This window comes from Pistacia vera, unplaced genomic scaffold (genome assembly GCF_008641045.1).
Source record: "Pistacia vera cultivar Batoury unplaced genomic scaffold, PisVer_v2 Contig71, whole genome shotgun sequence".
In the NCBI taxonomy this organism is placed as follows: Eukaryota; Viridiplantae; Streptophyta; class Magnoliopsida; order Sapindales; family Anacardiaceae; genus Pistacia; species Pistacia vera.
This window is the reverse complement of record NW_022196568.1, coordinates 498,321-522,560: the sequence shown is the minus strand read 5'-3', so window position 1 is coordinate 522,560 and position 24,240 is coordinate 498,321. Positions and strand designations below refer to the sequence as shown.

The 24,240-nt window shown below is 37.3% G+C and overlaps 1 pseudogene; it reads right to left on the bottom strand.

The window, feature by feature from the left end:
• Positions 1-210: 210 nt before the first annotated feature.
• LOC116114464 lies at positions 211-24,240 on the bottom strand (annotated as a pseudogene).

The following is a 24,240-nucleotide window of genomic DNA, read 5'->3' as shown; positions in this document are numbered from 1 at the left end:
ATACTTTTAGATGAAACTATTTGTGAAAAGGAAAAAGAAAAAAAAAAACTATCCCTTTTACATGTCATTTCAAGGAAAGTTGACACTTTATAATCACCTTTGTTTGGTTGGCAAGAAAACACAAAGGAAAAAGGAAAATTCATGATAAAATTGATTTTGGGGTCTCAAATGAATTATGAAGCATGAATTCTCCATGTTATAGTCATGCTATGGAACTTGAAATCAAATTTGGGTATCTAAGCTATATATAAATATACAATAAGCAAGCAAGTAAGAGCTGAGAATTTACACCATTTTGCATTAAAGGATCACACAAACAGACATACACAGATTCAAAATCTGTGATGAAATAATGCCTTGTACAAGATATACTTATACATATGGTGAAGGAAATATTAGCACTTTCTTCATAATTTATCTCCTTTGAAAATTTAATTTCGCAATGCAGAAGGCAAAAAGGGATGCAAAAGCAACTGGGAAAGCAATGAGAACAATAGCAACAAGGCATAAACGATCACGTTGGAATCCATAATAATCCTCCAGAAAAGAACTAACTGTTTTGAGCTGTCCAAATATCAGTATCTCTTTGTTTATGTCTCCATACTGTGAAGTCAAGAAACCTTTCAGGGACCAAGATGTGGGTGAAATCCAGTAGCACCAAATCCACCAATTTGGAATTTTCTGCAGATAAGATAACAGTTTTATCATCCTAGGCCTAATCCTCCAAATGCATAAGGATTTAGGAAAGAAGAAAAGTCAGAAAAGTATACCGGTCCTGGCATAAGGAAGCCGGAGTAAAGATTCAATATGGTGTAGATTGCAGATGCCGATATCGAAGCAGTTTGAAGACTCGGGCATAATGCAACTAACAGCATTCCAAGGTATACAAAGTATAAAAATGTACAAAATGTTGTATAGAAGTCCAAAAGACCTTGTAAGCTGACCAATAGTACCCCAGTGCTGGATATGTAATGGCTATATATAAAATCGCCTGTACTAATATATAAAGAATTTCTATGGTCACCTGCAACATTGAAAAGGTGTTCTTTTAGTAAGTTCTTAGAAAAACCTTTAGTCATTCAATAATCCTCTGAAAAAAATAAATAAAACTCATCTACAATATGGTACATGCGTTGAACCTGTGCAAATGCATAAGGCCATGGAGAGTACATTCCAGCAAATTCTTCTCGGTACAAAACAGTGCGCTCAGTTGACACATATGGTTGTACTGCTGAACAAGTGTTTAGACCTAGCAATATGACAGCAATGTACATTGCTCCAAATATGTTGAACAAATCCTGCTCATTGTTCCTTCAAAAATAGAAATGGAGTTTATTAGTCTGACATCTATTACAAAGCAAGCTGCGGAAAATTAAATTGTTCTCGAGCATTAGATATATATTTTCCATGCCAATTGATGCTGTTGTCTTACATGCAATTGAACCAAAGGACTTACATGTGCTTCCCTTTCTGCCAAAAGATTGCACCCAAAGATAGTGATGCTATGATCATGAATATAAAGCGAGTCAAGTTGTATTCAGGACTTCTCCAGTATGATAAGTGTTGTTTCCATAGGCATGCCATATACTGCACCTTGCCACTTTGTGGAAAACGAGTGGGGAAGTGCAAATCTTTTGAACCTTGCGGTGGTTCACTCAATTGTTTCACCAATTCAACGGTGTCCCTACAAGCGAAAGAACAATATAAAGATCAGGATTCATTCATCACCAGGAATGAAATTCCTAATGGAAATTGTTTAACCTCTAACAGGACTTATTCATCCATGACATATGAAAATCTTTAGGGTAAGCCTTATTACTTACTGATAGAGAGATGACTCTTTATAGATGTCAGCAAAATCTAATCCAAGTTCTGCTTCCATTGACGCGGAAGTGACTTCTAGCATCCATGTAGCTGGATTGTAATTATCTTTGATTTTTGGCATACCTGAAATACCCTGTTTGATAGTGAAAATAAGGTAAATCAGAAGGTTCATGCATACGCATATAAGCACAATCTAGAAATCTTGAGATTGAATGATAACAGAAATTTTAAGTATCGACTTTAGGATGCAGGATTACATACTACATTTGACTAACTGAAATCATGATTTTCCTTTAAAATTTTGCTCAATGATAGGTCTGATTTTGTGATCATACCTCATAGTATTCAATAAGCTTGCTTGAATGACGACCTAGCATTCCCGAGTAAATAATCCGTCCTCCCGTTTTCATCAGAATCAACTGCATTAAGAGAATGTCATATAATGTTATATTGCTAGGTTAATCAAGAAATTTGCATGTTAAATTTAAAGCTAAAAGGACTTCTGTTCAAGTTCAGAACCTCATCAAAAGCCTCAAAGACATCGATGCTTGGTTGGTGGATGGTGCACACAGTTGTCCTTCCTGTGGAAACTACATTCTTGACAGCACGCATGACAATTGCAGCTGCCCTAGCATCTAAACCTGATGTGGGTTCATCCATAAATATTATTGATGGATTGGAAACAAGCTCCACTGCAATTGTTAGCCTCTTTCGCTGTTCAGTGGACAGGCCACTTTGGCCTGGTAAGCCAACTAATGAATCTTTTATATCATCAAGTTCAATTGTTTCAATGACTTCTTCCACAAATCTCTGCACGTTGATAAGCAATTGAGTTTAAGTTCCTTTTCTTGACAGTGGAAATTTTAGATGATAGAAGTAATAAAATTCATGGTAACAACATCATGTTCATACCGCTTTTGTGACTGGATCGATCTCAGAGGGTAACCGCAACCAAGCTGAGTATGTTACTGATTCTTCAACAGTAATTTGTGGAGAATGAATATCATTCTGCTCACAGTAACCTGATATTCTTGCAAATGTCTTCTGGACTTTAGGATACCCTCCTATTCTTATGTCTCCTTCAATAATGCCACCAGTTTTTCTTCCAGAAAGAACATCCATGAGAGTTGTTTTGCCAGCCCCACTTACGCCCATCAGCGCCGTAAGAATCCCAGGCCTAAATGCTCCAGTAATATCATGAAGCAGCTGAAGTTTCTTCTGATTGAAGCCATGCTTCCTCATTTCCTGTGCAGGAGAAAGAAGTAAACAGGCAATCAAATTCTCCCATTATGCACAAACTCATAATAATTGTCTATGACTCCTAAAGGTTGCACTTACTTACCGGAGGGGTATCAACAAAGTACTGTACATCCTTAAATGAAATTGTCAGAGGCTCAAATGGCAGGACCATCCTCCCTGTTTAACAAAGCATGTTTCTTTGCATCATTTGATAACAAAAAGTCCTTCAGTAGAAAGTTGCGTATTAAATCAATCTTTTCTCACCACTTTCTCTTGTTTCTGCCTTAGTTTGGGGAAAAGCAGCTGGAGTTGATCCATTATCCAATTTTGCATTACTGCTCTCTCTTTCTTGTAGTTGAGAGAACCTCTTTTTCGATATGATAGCTCGAGACATCTTTGGAGCTGTATTCATGAATCTTACAGGTTAAATAATACTAAACTTTCATTCATTCATGTGCTTTAATTGAACAAGATAAACTTACATCTTAAGTAAGTCAATGCTAAGATAAACCCGAAATCAAAAAGTATTGTGAATCCAAACAATGCCCCTACTGAAATCCAGTAGAAGTAGCCATCAAAATTCAAACCATGACTTGTTAGAATGCTCATCCCCACTGTTGTGTTTCCCACAGAAGCCTAAAAAGAGAATGAACTCTAGCTATTAACATTAACATATTCATGTCAATAAAAAAAGATAAACAAATTTTTTCAACATAAGTTCACCTTTTGCCAGCGGGGTGCGAGGAATTCATTCAGTGTCATGCCTATTTCTCCATATGTCATGGGGGATAACCAGAATGCCCATCTCAACCATGGTGGAAAAGCAACTGAGAAGTATGACATTCTGTTAAGTAGCCAAATTATTGCTTTCTATAATGAGGTAGAAAGGTAATTATGAATCGACTTACATCTTGGAATAAGGAAGCCTCCAAGCAGGAACATTAGCATGAAATTCAAACAACCAATGGTCGTTGCAAAAACAATATTTTGGAAAATTGATGCTAAGAAACAACACAAGGATGTTGAGGTTAGATGCAGAGCAAATAGTAGAAGGAAGTGGCAGAAAAACCTGAAACTCATCGATAGAATATAAATCAGTAGCGTATTGCAAACAAGAGAAATGTTGTCTATCTTGCACGACAAGTATCAACAATGCACACCTGCTTATTTCAGGGCTAAAACCAACAACATAGTAAGTTAAAGATGTCCAAATAAGAGCATCAGCCAGTGAAAGTGGGATCTTTAGAATCGAAGCTGGAATAGAGTAAGCCCATGCTGGGTACAAATAGAATGATCTTTGCTTGTGAACCACTGGAAGCCTAATAATGGTCAAGGACAATTCTGCTACTCCATTAGTCAAGAGTCTGACGATAGCATAATACATACAACCCATCAAAAAGTTTGCATGTAGCAAGTCCACTTTCATCTCAGTCCTTATAAATACTGTCATTGTCATAAACGCAGTGACGACAAGCTAGGGAATAAGAAAATTCAAAAATGTTAAGATTGAAATGGTTGAGATTAAGCTGTAAAAACTTCACAATAAGTAGTCATGCTAATAATTGATTACCTGTGCTGTTTTGAACACATAGACAAACATGTTTCGTTTCATCAGAAGCACCTCTCTAGCCAGGCAAGCTTTGAACAACTCTAATTTGCTCAAGGTGTACTTGCTAAATGACAAGGCATTGTTTGGACACTCTGATTTATCATAAGGTTTTAAGAGCTCGTCATCTAACTTCTTTCCTAGATAACTTGATTTGAACATTTGAGAGAATTGATCCACTGAAACATAATTGTAAGGAGTATCAGTTTGACACCAGTATTGTGCTTGGTCCTTCTTAGAAGTTATCTGCAAATAGTTGAAACCGAAATATGATAAATGATCATAGTTGAATGAAGGAAGAGGGAAAAAGTAAAAAGTAGTTTATGCACCTGCTGCAGGAAGTCTGCAACGCCCTTTCTTTCCGGACACTTGAAACCACAATCCCCAAAATGTTGAAGTACTTGACTGCAAGGACCATGGTACACAATCTTCCCTTCTGCCATCAATATTACATCATCAAAAAGATTGAATGTTTCAGGTACTGGCTGAAGAAGTGAAACCAATGCAGTTGCATCCGTGATATGCACCAAATGCTGAAGATAGGTAACTATCTGAAAGGTTGTGGAAGTGTCCAAACCAGTTGATATCTCATCCATAAACAAGGCATTTGTTGGACCAACAATCATCTCTCCTGCCATGTGAAATAGCCAAGTAAATCATATTTCAAACCCTCCTGAATTTATTTCTCTGTTATGTTATGTTGGATTACAGGTTCTCTCTTGTAAGCACAATTGTTTTAACTCCTGAAGAGTTGGAAAACAGGCTAAAAATGCATAAGTAAAACTAATTTCACAGCGAATAACTTCCTTGTCTACAGTACCTGTTGTTAATATTTTCTTCTGGCCACCTGAAATGCCTATTATCAATGCACTACCAGCTATAATGTCCGCACAGATATCCAGTCCAAGAATCTAAGAGGCCAAAAGGTTGTAATTTGCAAGTCAAATTAGATAGAAAGATTTTTATTTGAAACCTCTATGAATCCAGCTCAGGAAGAGTGCAGTATTTAATTTACCTTTAAAACATAGTCAGTTTGGAGACTTCTTTTCTGTCCTTCAACTGAAGTTGCCTGCAAGAATTATGCCACCCTCTTCACACCCCAATAAGTTCTACAAAGTATCAGAACTAAAATCTGAACATAACTATGTGTACCTTCATGTAGGTGTCAACATCTGGATCAGGCACAATCCCTTCGTCTTTTTCTCTTCTGCTAACTTCCACCATTATATCTTTAGAGGCAGAAACAGAAATTCAAATTCAAATCTTAATATTTTTTCTACCACAACTATTCTGATTCTAAAACAAAGAACCTCACCTGCTCTGGTTCCAACACCCTGGCAGCGCGCCGAAAAGTCTATTGTTTCCCTTACAGTCATCTCTGGTATGTGCAGATCATATTGGCTTATGTATGCAGAAGTCTTTTGAGGAACAAACTCATCTAGCCTGTACCCATTATAAGTGATTTCCCCCGTCGCCTGTAAAACCAGAAAGGATCAGAAGAAATTGTTTAATTACAGTTGCAATGAACAAAAGTGAGTTTCAAATATGCATCAATCTCATTGTTATGTAGCTTGCTTCATGTCTTGAAAGCCTAACCTTGAGAGAGTGATCCAGTTTTCCTGCCAGGGCCAATAACAGTGTGGTCTTTCCACAGCCTGGTGGCCCAAGAAGAAGAGTGAGCCTGCATCCAAAGCCTTAAAATAAGTAAAAAGCTTTTATCCCCTCTACAGAAAACAGTCAAAATCCATAAATTTGGAATTACCTTGAAGGTCTGATGATGCCATTGACATCTTCTAGAATGCTTAACTTGGCTTCGTGAGACTTGCCTGACATTACCCTCTTGAAAACCTGTTAAGGTAATTTTTTTCATTGAATTTGTTGAAGCAACAAGAAATCTCTGCAAGTGCACAATTCATTTTTTTTTTTCTTTCTTTCTTTCATTGTTATAAAGAAGAACATCTGGGCACTTACTGAAAATGAGCTCGTGAAAGAATTCCATAAAGAGGGAAGAGGCTTCCCTTCTACAATCTCGCACTCTGTTTCAACAAATAGATTCTTGTACCTCACTTTTACAGTTGGTAACTTCACATTCACTCTGAAACACAAAATCACTTATTGAAGAAGCACTTCTTTTATACATATAAGCCACCAAATTATTCAACTTTCTCAAGATAGATACCTGTCTATCCTGTCTTTCAGTCTCTGAAGCAACCGAAGATTATCATTTTCATTGTGCTTGATAAGTTTCTCAATGAAGAGACGCCTTTCGACGCGTCCAAGCTTGGTAACATCAGTAACCCTCTTCCCTTCAAACTGATCATTATTTTCTCCTCCATTGTCATGATTAACTTCAAACAATGAAGTTCTAATCCGTTTAAACGTTGGTAGTCTTTCAACAGCAGCCCACTGTAACCGAAGCTCCTCATCAACCTGTGAATCTTCACCCACATCAAGGCTTGAGCCGAGCTTTGAATACGTGGAATCCATTAGTGAGAAAAGAGAAAGAAGAGTGAGAGAAGAGAAAGGAGTACCCAGAGAGAGACGCAAGAATATTAAGCTTGTATATTGGATGATGATGTTCATATTACAAACCAATTGATTTATACACATTTACATAACTAATTCAGGAAGCTTCCTGATCAATTTACAAAACGTGGTGGGCAACCACAGTAGTGAGAGAGTGACTGTTGAACATTGATACTTGGCTGGAAATGAAGCAGTTTACTAAGTGTTTTTGAATATGTGTTAGCGGCAAAACTGAAAGGCAATCTGCCGGGGGTCCATTTGATATATTGCAAAGTTTAACTTATTTTGTAATGGTAGATATATATTCCAGATTATAAGGGATGTGCTGCAATAGTTGTTGTTAGTTGGTATTAAGTGTGTGGCTTTAGATTAATTCAGGTTATTATATGACTGCAAAGTTGGTGCAAACGGTGTAATATTTTGCTTTATTAGTTGTAACGTAAACTCATTTGGTAATGCAATAGAAAGATAACTTTCTTCATTCCAATTCAGCTCTCTTTCTTTTCTTTGTTATCTCCGGTGTAAAAACATTAACATGGTATCAGAGCTGAGTTAATTCCAGCAAAAACTCTGAACCTTTCTTCTCCAGAATAATTCATCTACCTCTCCGAAAAACAGCCTTTCATTAGACCTGTTTTTTCTTGAACAAATGACCACTCCAACAGCTTCCATTCTACCTCCTGTGTTCAATGGTGAACACTACCATATATAGTCCGTTAAAATGAAAGCTTACCTGAGGGGCCAAGGACTCTGGCAATATGTAGAAGAAGAGAAACAACCCCTCAGCTGGGACCAAATCCCACTCTCGACCAAATTCGAATGCACGAAAAGGAAGCTTCAAAGGCTCCTAGAGCCTTCTCTCACATTCACTCAGCTGTCACAGACCTTGTTTTCACAAGGATTATGGCATGTGAAACAGCCAAAGAGTCGTGGGACAAGTTGAGGGAGGAGTTCATGGGAAGTGATACTACAAGAAACATGCAGGTTCTAAATTTGAGAAGGGAGTTTGAAACATTAAGGATGCAGGAGGTTGAGAAAGTGAAGGAATATGTTGATACTTGATAGGCTGATGAACATGGTCAATAAAATCAGGTTACTTGGAGTGGAGATATTAGATAGCAGAATAGTGGAGAAGGTGGTGGTGAGCTTGCCGGAAAGGTTTGAGGCTAAGATCTCATCCTTGGAGGACCCAAAGGACTTGACTCAAATCACATTGACTGAGCTGGTCCATGCTCTACAAGCACAAGAGCAGAGAAGGCTCCTAAGGCTAGAGGATGCAAATGAAGGGGCAATGTTAGTAACTCATAAGGGCAAGTCTGTACAAGGGAACTGCAGAAAGTTTGCTGGAGAAAAGAGAGGAAAAGAAAGGTCCAATAACCACTAGAACAAAGCTGGTGGAATGAAGAATTTTTCGGCTTGTTCTCATTGCAAAAGAAAGGGACATGCAGAGCACAAATGCTGGTTCAGACCTCGTATACAATGTAGGGCTTGCAAACAGTTTGGCCATGTTGAAAGAGTGTGCAAAAACAAGGGAGAGCAGTCCCAACAACAAGCTCAAACAGCTGATGAACAATAACCAGGGCAGGAGACTGAGCAGCTGTTTGTGGCCTTATCCAACTTGATCCAAGCTTGTGATGATACCTAGTTGATTGACAATGATGCACACATCACATGACACTAGATTTGAGTGGCTTTGTGAACATAGATCATTCTCATCGGTCAAAGATTAAAGTTGGAAATGGAGAATGTGTGGAAGCAAGAGGTAAATGAGATGTTGTAATTCAAACTCCAAAAGGTACAAAACTAATCTCAAATGTACTTTATGCACCTAATATAAGTCAAAGTCTTTTGAGTGTGGGACAAATGTTGGAAAAGAATTATGCACTACACTTTCAAAAACAATCCTGCATTATTCAAGATAGTGAGGGAAATGAGATTATGAGAGTGAAATTGGTAGGTAAAAGCTTTCCAATTATGTGGAGAGTTACATCACACAAAGCATGCAATGTTAGAGAGGATGAATCTAAAATATGGCATAAGAGATTAGGCCATGTACATTATAGAAATCTAAGGGAAATGTAGTCAAAAAATTTAGTCCAAAATCTGCCTATTGTAGAACAACCGAGAGGTGTCTATAAAGTGTGTCAATTAGGTAAGATGAGTAGGAAACCCTTTCCAGTGAATCAAACCTGGACAGCTTTTGAAAAACTCCAACTTGTTCACTCGGATGTATGTGGCCCCATGCAAACCTTATCACTTAATGGGAGCAAGTACTTTGTATTGTTCATAGATGATTGGTCTAGGATGGGCTGGATTTACTTTCTAAGGCAGAAAAGTGAGGTGGCTGGAGTATTCAGCAAATTCAAACTAGAAGTAGAAAACCTGATAGGAAAATCCATTAAAACCTTGAGAAGTGATAATGGCATTGAACACACTTCTCAAGAGTTTGAAAAATCTGCATAGAAGCTGGAATTAGACATCAATTTAGCAGGCCTTATACTCCACAACAGAATGGAGTTTGTGAGAGAAGAAACAGGATAGTTATGGAAATGGCAAGATGCTTGATGGCTAAGAAAAATCTTTCCAAATTCTTTTGGGGAGAGGCTGCAAAAACAAGTGTCTACTTACTCAACAGACTTCCCACTAAAGCCTTGAGTAATCAAACACCTTTTGAAGCTTGGACTGGAGTCAGACCAGCAGTGGAAGAGTTGAAGATTTTTGGTAGCATATGCTATGTCCTGTGCCACCTTCAAACAGGACAAAGTTGGAGGATAAGGCAGTGATAGGAATACTTATTGGTTACAGCAACCAATCCAAAGCCTACAGAATTTACAATCCTGACTCAAGGAAAGTGGTGGTGTCCCGGGATGTTACAATAGATGAGAGTGGAGTTTGGAATTGGGAAAAGTGTAGAGCTGATGTAGAAACAAAACCTCAACTGAGTGAGGTTCAAGCTAATCAGATTGAAGAAGACTCAGGGGAGGAATCAGATGAAGAGGTTGCTATTAGGGGAACTAGAACTCTAGCTGATGTGTATGATAGATGCAACTTAGCGCAAATGGAACCTTCAAATTATTCATAGGCTGCACAATCAGAATCTTGGAGGATTGCCATGAAGGAGGAGCTTGCAATGATTGAGAAAAATCAGACTTGGAAGCTGGTGGACAGACCAGAAAACAGAAAGGTGATTCAGGTGAAATGGATTTTCAGAAAAAAAACTGAATCCGAATGGCTCAATTATGAAGCATAAGACCAGGCTTGTGGTTAAGGGATTTGCTCAATAATATGGAGTGGATTTCGTGGAAACATTTGCTCTTGTTGCTCGGCATGACACTATTAGACTGCTACTTGTAGTGGTAGCTCAATTCTCCTGGAAAGTTTACCAAATGGATGTAAAATCTGCTTTCTTGAATGGCTGGTTAAATAAGGAAATCTATATTGAACAACTTGAAGGGTATGTGATCCAAGGAGAAGAGGGAAATGTGTATTTGCTGAAAAAGGCCTTGTATGGCCTAAAACAGGCACTAAGGGCCTGGTACAGCAGGATTAATGACCACCTGCTCAACTTGGACTTTGTGAAGAGTCCAAATGAACATACTCTATACATTAGAGAAGCTGAGGATGATGTGATGATCATTTCTCTGTATGTGGATGATCTTCTAGTTATTGGAAGCAATCAAACTCAAGTGGATGAGTTCAAGAAATCCATGCAAAATGGGTTTGAAATGACTGACTTGGGTGGAATGTCTTACTTTCTTAGAATGGAAATTGATCAAGATGTGGATGGCATCTTTGTGAATCAAAGAAAGTATGCAAATGAAGTTCTAAAAAAATTCTACATGGAGAATTGCAAATCAGTGAATCTTCCATTGGTTGCAAATTTGAAACTTTCAAAGGATGATGATGGTGAGAAAGTTGATGAAGGATTGTACAGAAGTTTGATAGGGTGTCTATTGTACTTGAAAAAAATTGGACCAGATTTTGCCTTTTCCAGATTAGATAATCTGGATTTGGTAAGTTGACAGTTTCTGTTGTCCCTGGACTTGGTGTGAGGAAGGAAGCTGGTTTTGGTTTAGTTCCATCAATCAGGCCCTCAAGATCATTGGCTCTGATCGAAGGTGTTACCTGAGTCTTCCATAAAAGATAGTTTTTGAGATCAAGCGTAGTGGGTACAGTGAAGTTGAAATTGGAAGGTTGGAACGTGTTTGAAGGTATGGTGTTGGTGATATTTATAGTTTGTGGAGTAGAGGTGTTGGAATCACTGGGAGTGGAGTCTGCCATCTTCTCCTTACCTGCTTTGGTATTACACAGTTGCACACTACCAAGCTGAAAGGTCTTATCTTTGCTGAGAAATCATCTGATGCTGCAATCAAGCCCATTTATTTTGTATATTGTGACTCATAAAATAATCAGAAAATTTAGTAAAATATCTTATCTACTCAAATCATTTCGTCTCTTTAGACTTTTATTTATACCTATCATGGGCGATGAGACCAACTCAATCAATGAATGGTTATGGCCTAAAATTGTTTAGTTTCCTTAAAGTTTTCATGTTTCATTACTGGGATTATGGTGATCTATATTATTTTATTGTTTAACAGTCAATGTTGGTTTTGCATGGAAACGAAGGAGAAAAACAGATGAACAAAAGAGAAACGTGAGACTGCAATAATGCTCTGTTTTTAATTCAAAAAACAAGGGTAAAGATATACAACGTACATGCTACTGTTCCAACTAATGAAATTTCAAAATTCAAATTTAAACTTACTACACCTACTAATACACGTACAAGCATGAGTGAAATTACACTTAACCAAACCTAATACACCTAAACATGTTAGTGAACCAATCCAACATAGTGACTCAAAAATTGCTTCTGCATGAATTAAGGGAGATCAATCGGCGGTAAAACTGCAGTTCAAAAATTCTACCAACTTTCTTCATTTCCAGCATGATATCACCTTTCAACACTCCTCCTTGATATCATTACTGGAAACACCAAGTCTGAACTAAAGATATTCAAACTTGGCTTTGGACAATGGCTTAGTCATAATATCAGCAACCTGTTCTTCTCCCCAGTAGTTGGTGGGTGTCGAATCCAACAAATAATAAAATTCTCACTCTCAAAAAAATACAAATTGTAATGGTGATGAGCAAGGTCGTATCCACAGAGATTGGGTAGATTTATTTTAATGAAAATTAAAGCAAAGAAAAAGGGGTTTTGAAATTTCGAAGTGAAATAAAAGAAAACAATTATAATCAACTAAAAATTAAGGAAAAATCAATATCAGGCAAATATCTAACCAAAGGTATAATTTCAGAATTGGTTCAGAGAATTGATCACAGATACAAGGATAAAATCTTTTATTCTTCACTAAATTGGTTATGGTTATTAACAAGCTCTAACAACCCATCTCTCCTTACTTTCTCGATAACCAAAACAAGCTCTTTGATTACTTCCCTTGTCAATAAACAACCCTAAACAAGCTCTTAGGATTTAATCTATCGACAGCATTAATAATTAAAGAGACTACCAATTCTAGCCAACAAATACACAAGCTTGATTCATTTAGACTAGATTATACATCTTCATAACATAAATCGAAAATCCCTTTATAATCAACTATTTTATTTTACCACTAATATTAGAACACTTAAACAATTACGGATTTAAAGTTCTAAATGGCAATTTATCAACCTAATAATTGAACAACGAGCCCTTTGCATTAATCAATCAAGACAATAATTGTTAATAAACATAGAAGATATATAAATAGTAAAGAATTAAAAGAACACTAAAAATTATTTAGATCTCACAATCCTTGTAGAACCAAAACTTCAATTATCCTTTAGTTGGAAGAAAAGTATTTAGCCACACATAATTAAAAGAAAGCCTAAAGAAAAGAGAAGAAAAAGAGGTAGAGATCGATGTCCCTTTTCTTATGAATAATCTCCCTATTTTTAACCCATCTAATAACAGTTATCCTATCTAGATCAAGAAACTAATTAAAAGCAAATCCCACCAAAATAGGGAGTCTTGGCAAATCCTAGAGATTAAGAAAGAGTAAATAAATCTTTCCAGCTGTCATACATATCTTTTTCTCCAACAAATTTGTAACCCTACGTCAAAAATCTCGGATCCAGTAAGGCGCGCCCACTCTTTATCTGCTAACTGCTTTTGTGAACATTCTGGGAAAACAGGACGTGCCCACGCTTGAAGCAAAATCTGCTTCTGGAATGTATCTCTTTTTGAGCTCCGATTTTTTTCTCTCCAAATCTCTAGATTTTGAATTCAATTTGATTTAACTCCTTAATCTACTCCACAAAATACGAAACATAATCAAAATCCAAGATTTAATCATTTATAACCATTAAAACATGAGGAAATATAACAAATATATAGATATTATGAATGCTTATCAATAGTGTATCAACTTAACCTCATGATCTTGCATAGCTTCGCTTACTGAATGGTATTTTATCTTAATATGTTTTATACGACCATGATTAACTGGATTTTTGGCCATAGAAATTGTAGACAGATTGTCACAGAAAATTACAGTAGGATGTCTCTGAGTTTGGTTAAGATCATTCAAAATCTTCCTGAGCCAAATGGCTTGGTTCATGGTAGTAGCAACAGAAATGTATTCTGCTTCTGCTATTGACTGAGCTACCGTTTCCTGCCTTTTGGACAACCAACACACAACACCTGAATTTAAGAAAAATACATAGCCGGATGTACTCTTCATGTCATCTATTGATCCAACCCAGTCACTATCCGAATATCCCACAAGCTGGAAACTTTTAGATTTCCTAAACCATACACCAAGTCCAGGATTACCTTTAATATATTTGAGCACCCTCTTGGCTGCCCTGAAATGATTTTCACTTGGATTACTCATAAATTAACCTGGAGATGAGACTTGTAACATACATTAAGTCAAGCCTGGTTGTTGTTAGATACAACAAACAACCTATTAAGCTTCTGTATAAACTTTCATCCACCCTGATAGCCCCGTCCTCTTTGCTCAATTTCTGAGTAGCAACCAGAGGTGTATTGACTGGCTTGCATTTATCCATGCCAAACCGTTTAAGAACCTCCACAGTATACCTCCTATGATTGAAAAATATCCCACATGAAGTTTGATTAATTTCCATACCTAGGAAGTAAGACATTATCCTGAGATTTGTCATTTCAAATTCATGATTCATGGCTTCCTTAAACTCATCCAACTTACTTGGACTACTGTCGGTGATGAGAAGATCATCAACATATAGTGAAACAATAATCAATTCACCCTCCACGTTTCTTACATATAATGTATGTTCATTGGGACTTCTCAAATAACCCAAGCTACTCAAATATTCATTGATCCTGCTATACCAGGCTTTAGGAGCCTGTTTTAGGCCATACAAGGCATTCCTCAAAAGATACACTTTATTCTTTTAGCCTTGAACCTCGTACACATCCGGTTGCTCAACATAAATCTCTTCATTGAGCCATCCATTCAAAAACACAGACTTGACATCCAATTGAAATATTTCCATCCGAATTGTGTAGCAAGAGCAAGTAACAGCCTGATTGTGTCAAGCCTTATTATCGGTGCAAATGTATTTTCACATGAAAATCAATTCCATATTGTTGAGCAAATCCCTTAACAACCAACCTTGCTTTGTGCTTATGTACTGAACCATCAGGATTATATTTCTTCTTGAAAATCCACTTGACTTGAATCACATTTCTATCCCTTGGTCTGCCCACAAGCTTTCAGGTCTGATTTTTTTTCTATCATTGCTAACTCCTCCTGCATAGCAACCCTCCAAGCTTCAGATTTTGCTGCTTCAGTGAAGTCAGTTGGTTCAAGTGTGGCCAAATTACACCTCTCATATACCTCAGCCAATGATCGAGTACCTCTAAACGGGAGCTCTTCTTCAGTTTCACTTCTATCTTCTTCAGCAACTTCATCACCAACCACATCAATCTGCCGTGGACTTTCTCCTTCATCAACTTTGTTCTCTTCCCAATTCCAAACACCTTTCTTATCAACCTTATATCTCTAGTGACATGAATGCTTTTGGTTTCTGGATTATACACTCTATAAGCCTTGGAATTATTACTATATCCAATAAAAATGCCTATAGTTGCTTTGTCATCCAACTTCTTCCTCTTGATTGTCGGAACCAAAACATAACAGGTACTGCCAAAGATCCTTAAATGATCCGCAACAGGTTTGATCCCATACCAAGCTTCATAAAGAGTTTGGTTGATCAAGGCTTTTGTGGGAAGCCTATTTAGTAAATAAACTGCAGTGTTTACAGCTTCTGCCCAAAAATTTTTATGCAATTTCTTCTCAGCCAACATACATCTCCCCAACGCCATAATGGTTCTATTCCTTCTCCCACTTACTCTATTTTGCTGTGGAGTATAAAAACTGCTGAATTGGTGCTTGATTCCTGCCTCTATGCAGATTATTTCAAACTCTTTTGATGTATACTCACTCCCATTGTCACTTCTGACCATTTTGATAGTCAAACTAGTTTGGTTTTCAACCAGTTGCTTAAACCTTCCAAAAACTCCATCCACTTCATTTTTTTGCTTCAAAAAATACACCAAACACATTCTAGTTTTATCATCAATGAACAAGACAAAATAATTACTCCCATTCAAGGAAGGTGTTTGCATAGGGCCATATACATCTGTGTGGAAGAGTTGGAGTTTTTTTGAAGCTCTCCAAGCTTGGTTCATAGGAAAGGGTGGTCTGCTCAGCTTGCCAAGTTGACATGCATGGCACATGGTCTTTACTTCATCAATTTCAAGCAGGTTTAGGACCAGCTGTTTAGTCTGAACTTGCTTGAGGCCGTGGTAGTGATAATGGACAAAACGCTTGTGCCATATTTCAGATTCATCTAGCTTAGCACTATGAGCTCTCATAAGCTCACAACCCTCACTGTCTAGTATTTTATAGGATTGATCCTGAAAATGTAGGACATATTTCCTCTCTAACATTTGTCCTACACTAAGTAAACTTTGATTCAATTTAGGGACATAAAGCACATCAGAAATCAGTTTAATACTTGATTGAGTTTGCACAGCCACATCACCTCTCCCTTTGACATCCACAAATTCTCCATTCCCTATCTTGACTTTGGATCAAAATGAAGCTGATGAAGCTTTGCAAATTTGGAGTCATATGGCTTGTGTATCCACTATTAATCAACCAGGTTTCATTGCATGATGAGGAAGACTCACAGGATACCATAAATAATGGCTCAGCTTCCTGCCCTTGCTGCAAATCTTCAACCATATGAGCTTGCTGCTGAGAGGATTCCCCTTTATTTTTACAAACTCTCTCTATATGGCCAAATTGTTTGCATGCTCTACACTAAATTCCTGGTTTGAACCAACATAGTTTTTCTGAGTGTCCCTTCTTCTTGTAGTGGGAACACGGTGGATTGTAACACCTACTGAAAACTAGTACAATGCATGCAATTAACAATGGAAAATTGGGCCCAAAATGTTTCTTTTCATTATAGTTCACATGTCTTTTATACACAAAGGTTACTGTTTACAAAAGTGCATTTTAAAAGACAAAATAGGGGAACAGTGTAGCTATTGCTCCTCGCGCGCCGACGCCCCTCCAACCGCATCAACACCTAGAACCTGCATCCACAAAGGAAAATAACCATTATGAAAAAGAGAAAGAAGAGTGAGAGAAAGAAAGGAGTACCCGAGAGAGACCAAGAATATTAGCTTGTATTATTGGATTGATGTTCATATTACAAACCAATTGATTTATACACATTTACATAACTAATTCAGGAAGCTTCCTGATCAATTTACAAACGTGGTGCAACCACAGTAGTGAGAGAGTGACTGTTGAACATTGATACTTGGGCTGAAATGAAGCAGTTTACTAAGTGTTTTTGAATATGTGTTAGCGGCAAACTGAAAGCAATCTGCCGGGGGTCCATTTGATATTGCAAAGTTTAACTTATTTTGTAATGGTAGATATATATTCCAGATTATAAGGGATGTGCTGCAATAGTTTTTGTTAGTTGTATTAAGTGGTGGCTTTAGATTAATTCAGGTTATTATATGACTGCAAAGTTGGTGCAAACGGTGTAATATTTGCTTTATTAGTTGTAACGTAACTCATTTGTATGCAATAGAAAGATAACTTTCTTCTTCCAATTCAGCTCTCTTTCTTTTCTTTGTTATCTCCGGTGTAAAAACATTAACATGGTATCAAAGCTGAGTTAATTCCAGCAAAAACTCTGAACCTTTCTTCTCCAAATAATTCACTACCTCTCCGAAAACAGCCTTTCATTAGACCTGTTTTTTCTTGAACAAATGACCACTCCAACAGCTTCCATTCTACCTCCTGTGTTCAATGGTGAACACTACCATATATAGTCCGTTAAAATGAAAGCTTACCTGAGGGGCCAAGGACTCTGGCAATATGTAGAAGAAGAAACAACCCTCAGCTGGGACCAAATCCCACTCTCGACCAAATTCGAATGCACGAAAAGGAAGCTTCAAAGGCTCCTAAGCCTTCTCTCACATTCACTCAGCGGTCACAGACCTTGTTTTCACAAGGATTATGGCATGTGAAACAGCCAAGAGTCGTGGGAAAGTTGAGGGAGGAGTTCATGGGAAGTGATACTACAGAAACATGCAGGTTCTAAATTTGAGAAGGGAGTTTGAAACATTAAGGATGCAGGAGGTTGAGAAGTGAAGGAATATGTTGATACTTGATAGGCTGATGAACATGGTCAATAAAATCAGGTTACTTGGAGTGAGATATTAATGCAGAATAGTGGAGAAGGTGTGGTGAGCTTGCCGGAAAGGTTTGAGGCTAAGATCTCATCCTTGGAGGACCCAAAACTTGACTCAACACATTGACTGAGCTGGTCCATGCTCTACAGCACAGAGCAGAGAAGGCTCCTAGGCTAGATGCAAATGAAGGGGCAATGTTAGTAACTCATAAGGGCAAGTCTGTACAAGGAAACTGCAAAAGTTTGCTGGAGAAAAGAGAGAAGAAAGGTCCAATACCACTAGAACAAAGCTGGTGGAATAGAATTTTTCGGCTTGTTCTCATTGCAAAAGAAAGGGACATGCGAGCACAAATGCTGGTTCAGACCTCGTATACAATGTAGGGCTTGCAAACAGTTTGGCCATGTTGAAAGATTGTGCAAAAACAAGGGAGAGCAGTCCCACAACAAGCTCAAACAGCTGATGAACAATAACCAGGCAGGAGACTGACAGCTGTTTGTGGCCTTATCCACTTGATCCAAGCTTGTGATGATACCTAGTTGATTGACAATGATGCACACATACACATGACACTAGATTTGAGTGGCTTTGTGACATAGATCATTCTCTCGGTCAAAGATTAAAGTTGGAAATGGAGAATGTGTGGAAGCAAGAGGTAAATGAGATGTTGTAATTCAAACTCCAAAAGGTACAAAACTAATCTCAAATGTACTTTATGCACCTATATAAGTCAAAGTCTTTGATTGTGGGACAATGTTGGAAAAGAATATGCACTACACTTTCAAAAACAATCCTGCATTATTCAGATATTGAGGAAATGAGATTATGAGAGTGAAATTGGTAGGTAAAAGCTTCCAATTATGTGGAGAGTTACATCACACAAAGCATGCAATTTTAGAGAGGATGAATCTAAAATATGGCATAAGAGATTAGGCCATGTACATATAGAAATCTAAGGGAAATGTAGTCAAATTTTAGTCCAAAATCTGCCTATTGTAAACAACCGAGAGGTGTCTATAAAGTGTCAATTAGGTAAATGAGTAGAAACCCTTTCCAGTGAATCAAACCTGGACAGCTTTTGAAAAACTCCAACTTGTTCACTCGGATATTGTGGCCCCATGCAAACCTTATCACTTAATGGGAGCAAGTACTTTGTATTGTTCATGATGATTGTGCTAGGATGGGCTGGATTTACTTTCTACGCAGAAAAGTGAGTGGCTGGAGTATCAGCAAATTCAAACTAGAAGTAGAAAACCTGATAGGAAAATCCATTAAACCTGGAAGTGAAATGCATTGAACACACTTCTCAAGATTTTGAAAAATCTGCAGAAGCTGGAATTAGACATCAATTTAGCAGGCCTTATACTCCACAACGAGGAGTTTGTAGAGAAGAAACAGGATAGTATTGAAATGCAAGATGCTTGATGGCTAAGAAAAATCTTTCCAAATTCTTTTGGGAAGGCTGCAAAAACAAGGTATTGTCACTTACAACAGACTTCCCACTAAAGCCTTGAGTAATCAAACACCTTTTGAAGCTTGGACTGGAGTCCCAGCAGTGAGAGTTGAAGATTTTTGGTAGCATATGCTATGTCCTGTGGCCACCTTCAAACAACAATTTGGGGATAAGCAGTGAAGGAATACTATTGGTTACAGCAACCAATCCAAAGCCTACAGAATTTACAATCCTGACTCAAGGAAAGTGTGGTGTCCCGGGATGTTACAATAGATGAGTGGAGTTTGGAATTGGGAAAAGTGTAGAGCTGATGTAGAAACAAACCTCAACTGAGTGAGGTTCAAGCTAATCAGATTGAAAAGACTCAGGGAGGAATCAGATGAAGAGGTTGCTATTAGGGGAACTAGAACTCTCCTGTTGTGTATGATGATGCAACTTAGCGCAAATGGAACCTTCAATTATTCATAGGCTGCACAATCAGAATCTTGGAGATTGCCATGAAGGAGGAGCTTGCAATGTTGAAAAAATCAGACTTGGAAGCTGGTGGACAGACCAAAACAGAAAGTATTCAGGTGAAATGGATTTTCAGAAAAAAAACTGAATCCGAATGGCTCATTATGAAGCATAAACCAGGCTTGTGGTTAAGGGATTTGCTCAATAATATGGAGTGGATTTCGTGGAAACATTTGCTCTTGTTGCTCGGCATGACACTATTAGACTGCTACTTGTAGTGGTATCAATTCTCCTGGAAAGTTTACCAAATGGATGTAAAATCTGCTTTCTTGAATGGCTGGTTAAATAAGGAAATCTATATTGAACAACTTGAGGTATGTGATCCAAGGAGAAGAGGAAATGTGTATTTGCTGAAAAGGCCTTGTATGGCCTAAAACAGCACTAAGGCCTGGTACAGCAGATTAATGACCACCTGCTCAACTTGGACTTTGTGAAGAGTCAAATGAACAACTCTATACATTAGAGAAGCTGAGGATGATGTGAGATCATTTCTCTGTATGTGGATGATCTTCTAGTTATTGGAAGCAATCAAACTCAAGTGATGAGTTCAGAAATCCATGCAAAAGGGTTTGAAATGACGACTTGGTGGAATGTCTTACTTTCTTAGAATGGAAATGTGATCAAGATGTGGATGGCATCTTTGTGAATCAAAGAAGTATGCAAATGAAGTTCTAAAAATTCTACATGAGAAATTGCAAATCAGTGAATCTTCCATTGGTTGCAAATTTGAAACTTTCAAAGGATGATGATGGTGAGAAAGTTGATGAAGATTGTACAGAATTTTGATATGTGGTCTATTGTACTTGAAAAAAATGGACCAGATTTTGCCTTTTCCAGATTAGATAATCTGGATTTGGTAAGTTGACAGTTTCTGTTGTCCCTGGACTTGGGTGTGGAAGGAAGCTGTTTTGGTTTAGTTCCACAATCAGGCCCTCAAGATCATTGGCTCTGATCGAGGTGTTACCTGAGTCTTCCATAAAAGATAGTTTTTGAGATCAAGCGTAGTGGTACAGTGAAGTTGAAATTGAAAGTTGGAACGTGTTTGAAGGTATGTTGTTGGTGATATTTATAGTTTGTGGAGTAGAGGTGTTGGAATCACTGGGAGTGGATCTGCCATCTTCTCCTTACCTGCTTTGGTATTACACAGTTGCACACTACCAAGCTGAAAGGTCTTATCTTTGCTGAGAAATCATCTGTGCTGCAATCAAGCCCATTTATTTTGTATATTGTGACTCATAAAATAATCAGAAAATTTAGTAAATATCTTATCTACTCAATCATTTCGTCTCTTTAGACTTTTTTTTATACCTATATGGGCGATGAGACCAACTCAATCAATGAATGGTTATGGCCTAAAATTGTTTAGTTTCCTTAAAGTTTCATGTTTCATTACTGGGATTATGGTGATCTATATTATTTTATTGTTTAACATCAATGTTGGTTTTGCATGGAACGAAGGAGAAAACAGATGAACAAAAGAAAACTGAGACTGCATAAGCCTGTTTTTGATTCAAAAACAAGGTAAAGATATACAACGTACTGCTACTGTTCCAACTAATGAAATTTCAAAATTCAAATTTAAACTTACTACACCTACTAATACACGTACAGCATGAGTGAAATTACACTTAACCAAACCAATACACCTAAACATGTTAGTGAACCAATCCAACTAGTGACTCAAAAATTGCTTCTGCATGAATTAAGGGAGATCATCGCGGTAAAACTGCAGTTCAAAAATTCTACCAACTTTCTTCATTTCCAGCATGATATCACCTTTCAACACTCCTCCTTGATATCATTACTGGAAACACCAAGTCTGAACTAAAGATATCCAAACTTGGCTTTGGACAATGGCTTAGTCATAATATCAGCAACCTGTTCTTCTCCCCAGTAGTTGGTGGGTGTCGAATCCAACAAATAATAAAATTCTCACTCTCAAAAAAATACAAATTGTATGTGGATGAGCAAGGTCGTATCCACAGAGATTGGGTAGATTATTTAATGAAAATTAAAGCAAAGAAAAAGGGGTTTTGAAATTTCGAAGTGAAATAAAAGAAAACAATTATAATCACATAAAATTAAGGAAAAATCAATATCAGGCAAATACTAACCAAAGGTATAATTTCAGAATTGGTTCAGAGAATTGATCACAGATACAAGGATAAAATCTTTTATTCTTCACTAAATTGGTGGTTATTAACAAGCTCTAACAACCCATCTCTCCTTACTTTCTCGATAACCAAAACAGCTCTTGTTACTTCCCTTGTCAAAACAACCCTAAACAAGCTCTTAGGATTTAATCTATCGACAGCATTAATAATTAAGAGACTACCAATTCTAGCCAACAAATACACAGCTTGATTCATTTAGACTAGATTATACATCTTCATAACATAAATCGAAAATCCCTTTATAATCAACTTTTATTTACCACTAATATTAGAACACTTAAACAATTACGGATTTAAAGTTCTAAATGGCAATTTATCAACCTGATAATTGAACAACGAGCCCTTTGCATTAATCAATCAGACAATAATTGTTTAAACATAGAAGATATATAAATAGTAAAGAATTAAAACACTAAAAATTATTTAGATCTCCCAATCCTTGTAGAACCAAAACTTCAATTATCCTTTAGTTGGAAGAAATATTTAGCCACACATAATTAAAAGAAAGCCTAAAGAAAAGAGAAGAAAAGAGGTAGATCGATGTCCCTTTTCTTATGATAATCTCCCTATTTTTAACCCATCTAATAACTTATCCTTCGATCAAGAAACTAATTAAAGCAAATCCCACCAAAATAGGGAGTCTTGGCAAATCCAGAGTTAGAAAGAGTAAATAAATCTTTCCAGCTGTCATACTATCTTTTTCTCCACACAATTTGTAACCCTACGTCAAAAATCTCGGATCCAGTAAGGCGCGCCCACTCTTTTCTGCTAACTGCTTTTGTGAACATTCTGGGAAAAACGGACTGTCCCACGCTTGAAGCAAAATCTGCTTCTGGAATGTATCTCTTTTGAGCTCCGATTTTTTTCTCTCCAAATCTCTAGATTTTGAATTCAATTTGATTTAACTCCTAATCTACTCCACAAAAAACGAAACATAACAAATCCAAGATTTAATCATTATAACCATTAAAACTGAGGAAATAACAAATATATAGATATTTGAATGCTTATCATAGTGTATCAACTTAACCTCATTCTTGCATAGCTTCGCTTACTGAGGGTATTTATCTTAATAGTTTTATACGACCATGATTAACTGGATTTTTGGCCATAAAAATTGTAGACAGTTGTCACAGAAAATTACAGTAGGATGTCTCTGAGTTTGGTTAAGATCATTCAAAATCTTCCTGACCAAATGGCTTGGTTCATGTTAGTAGCAACAGAAATGTATTCTCGCTTCTGCTATTGACTGAGCTACCGTTTCCTGCCTTTTGGACAACCACAACACACACACTGAATTTAGAAAAATACATAGCCGGATGTACTCTTCATGTCATCTATTGATCCAACCCAGTCACTATCCGAATATCCCACAAGCTGGAAACTTTTAGATTTCCTAACCATACACCAAGTCCAGGATTACCTTTAATATTTTGAGCACCCTCTTGGCTGCCCTGAAATGATTTTCACTTGGATTACTCATAATTACACCTGGAATGAGACTTGTAACATACATTAAGTCAAGCCTGGTTGTTGTTAGATACAACAAACAACCTATTAAGCTTCTGTATAAACTTTCATCCACCCTGATAGCCCCGTCCTCTTTGCTCAATTTCTGAGTAGCAACCAAGGTGTATTGACTGGCTTGCATTATCCATGCCAAACCGTTTAAGAACCTCCACAGTAATACCTCCTATGATTGAAATATCCCACATGAAGTTTGATTAATTTCCATACCTAGGAAGTAAGACATTATCCTGCGTACCTGTCTATCCTCTCTTTCAGTCTCTGAAGCAACCGAAGATTATCATTTTCATTGTGCTTGATAAGTTTCTCAATGAAGAGACGCCTTTCGACGCCTCCAAGCTTGGTAACATCAGTAACCCTCTTCCCTTCAAACTGATCATTATTTTCTCCTCCATTGTCATGATTAACTTCAAACAATGAAGTTCTAATCCGTTTAAACGTTGGTAGTCTTTCAACAGCAGCCCACTGTAACTGAAGCTCCTCATCGACCAGTGAATCTTCACCCACATCACGGCGTGAGCCGAGCTTTGAATACATGGAATCCATTTTGTTTCCAATTGTAGTTAGCTCCATTTTTTAAGTTGATATGCCTGCTGAAGGCTAG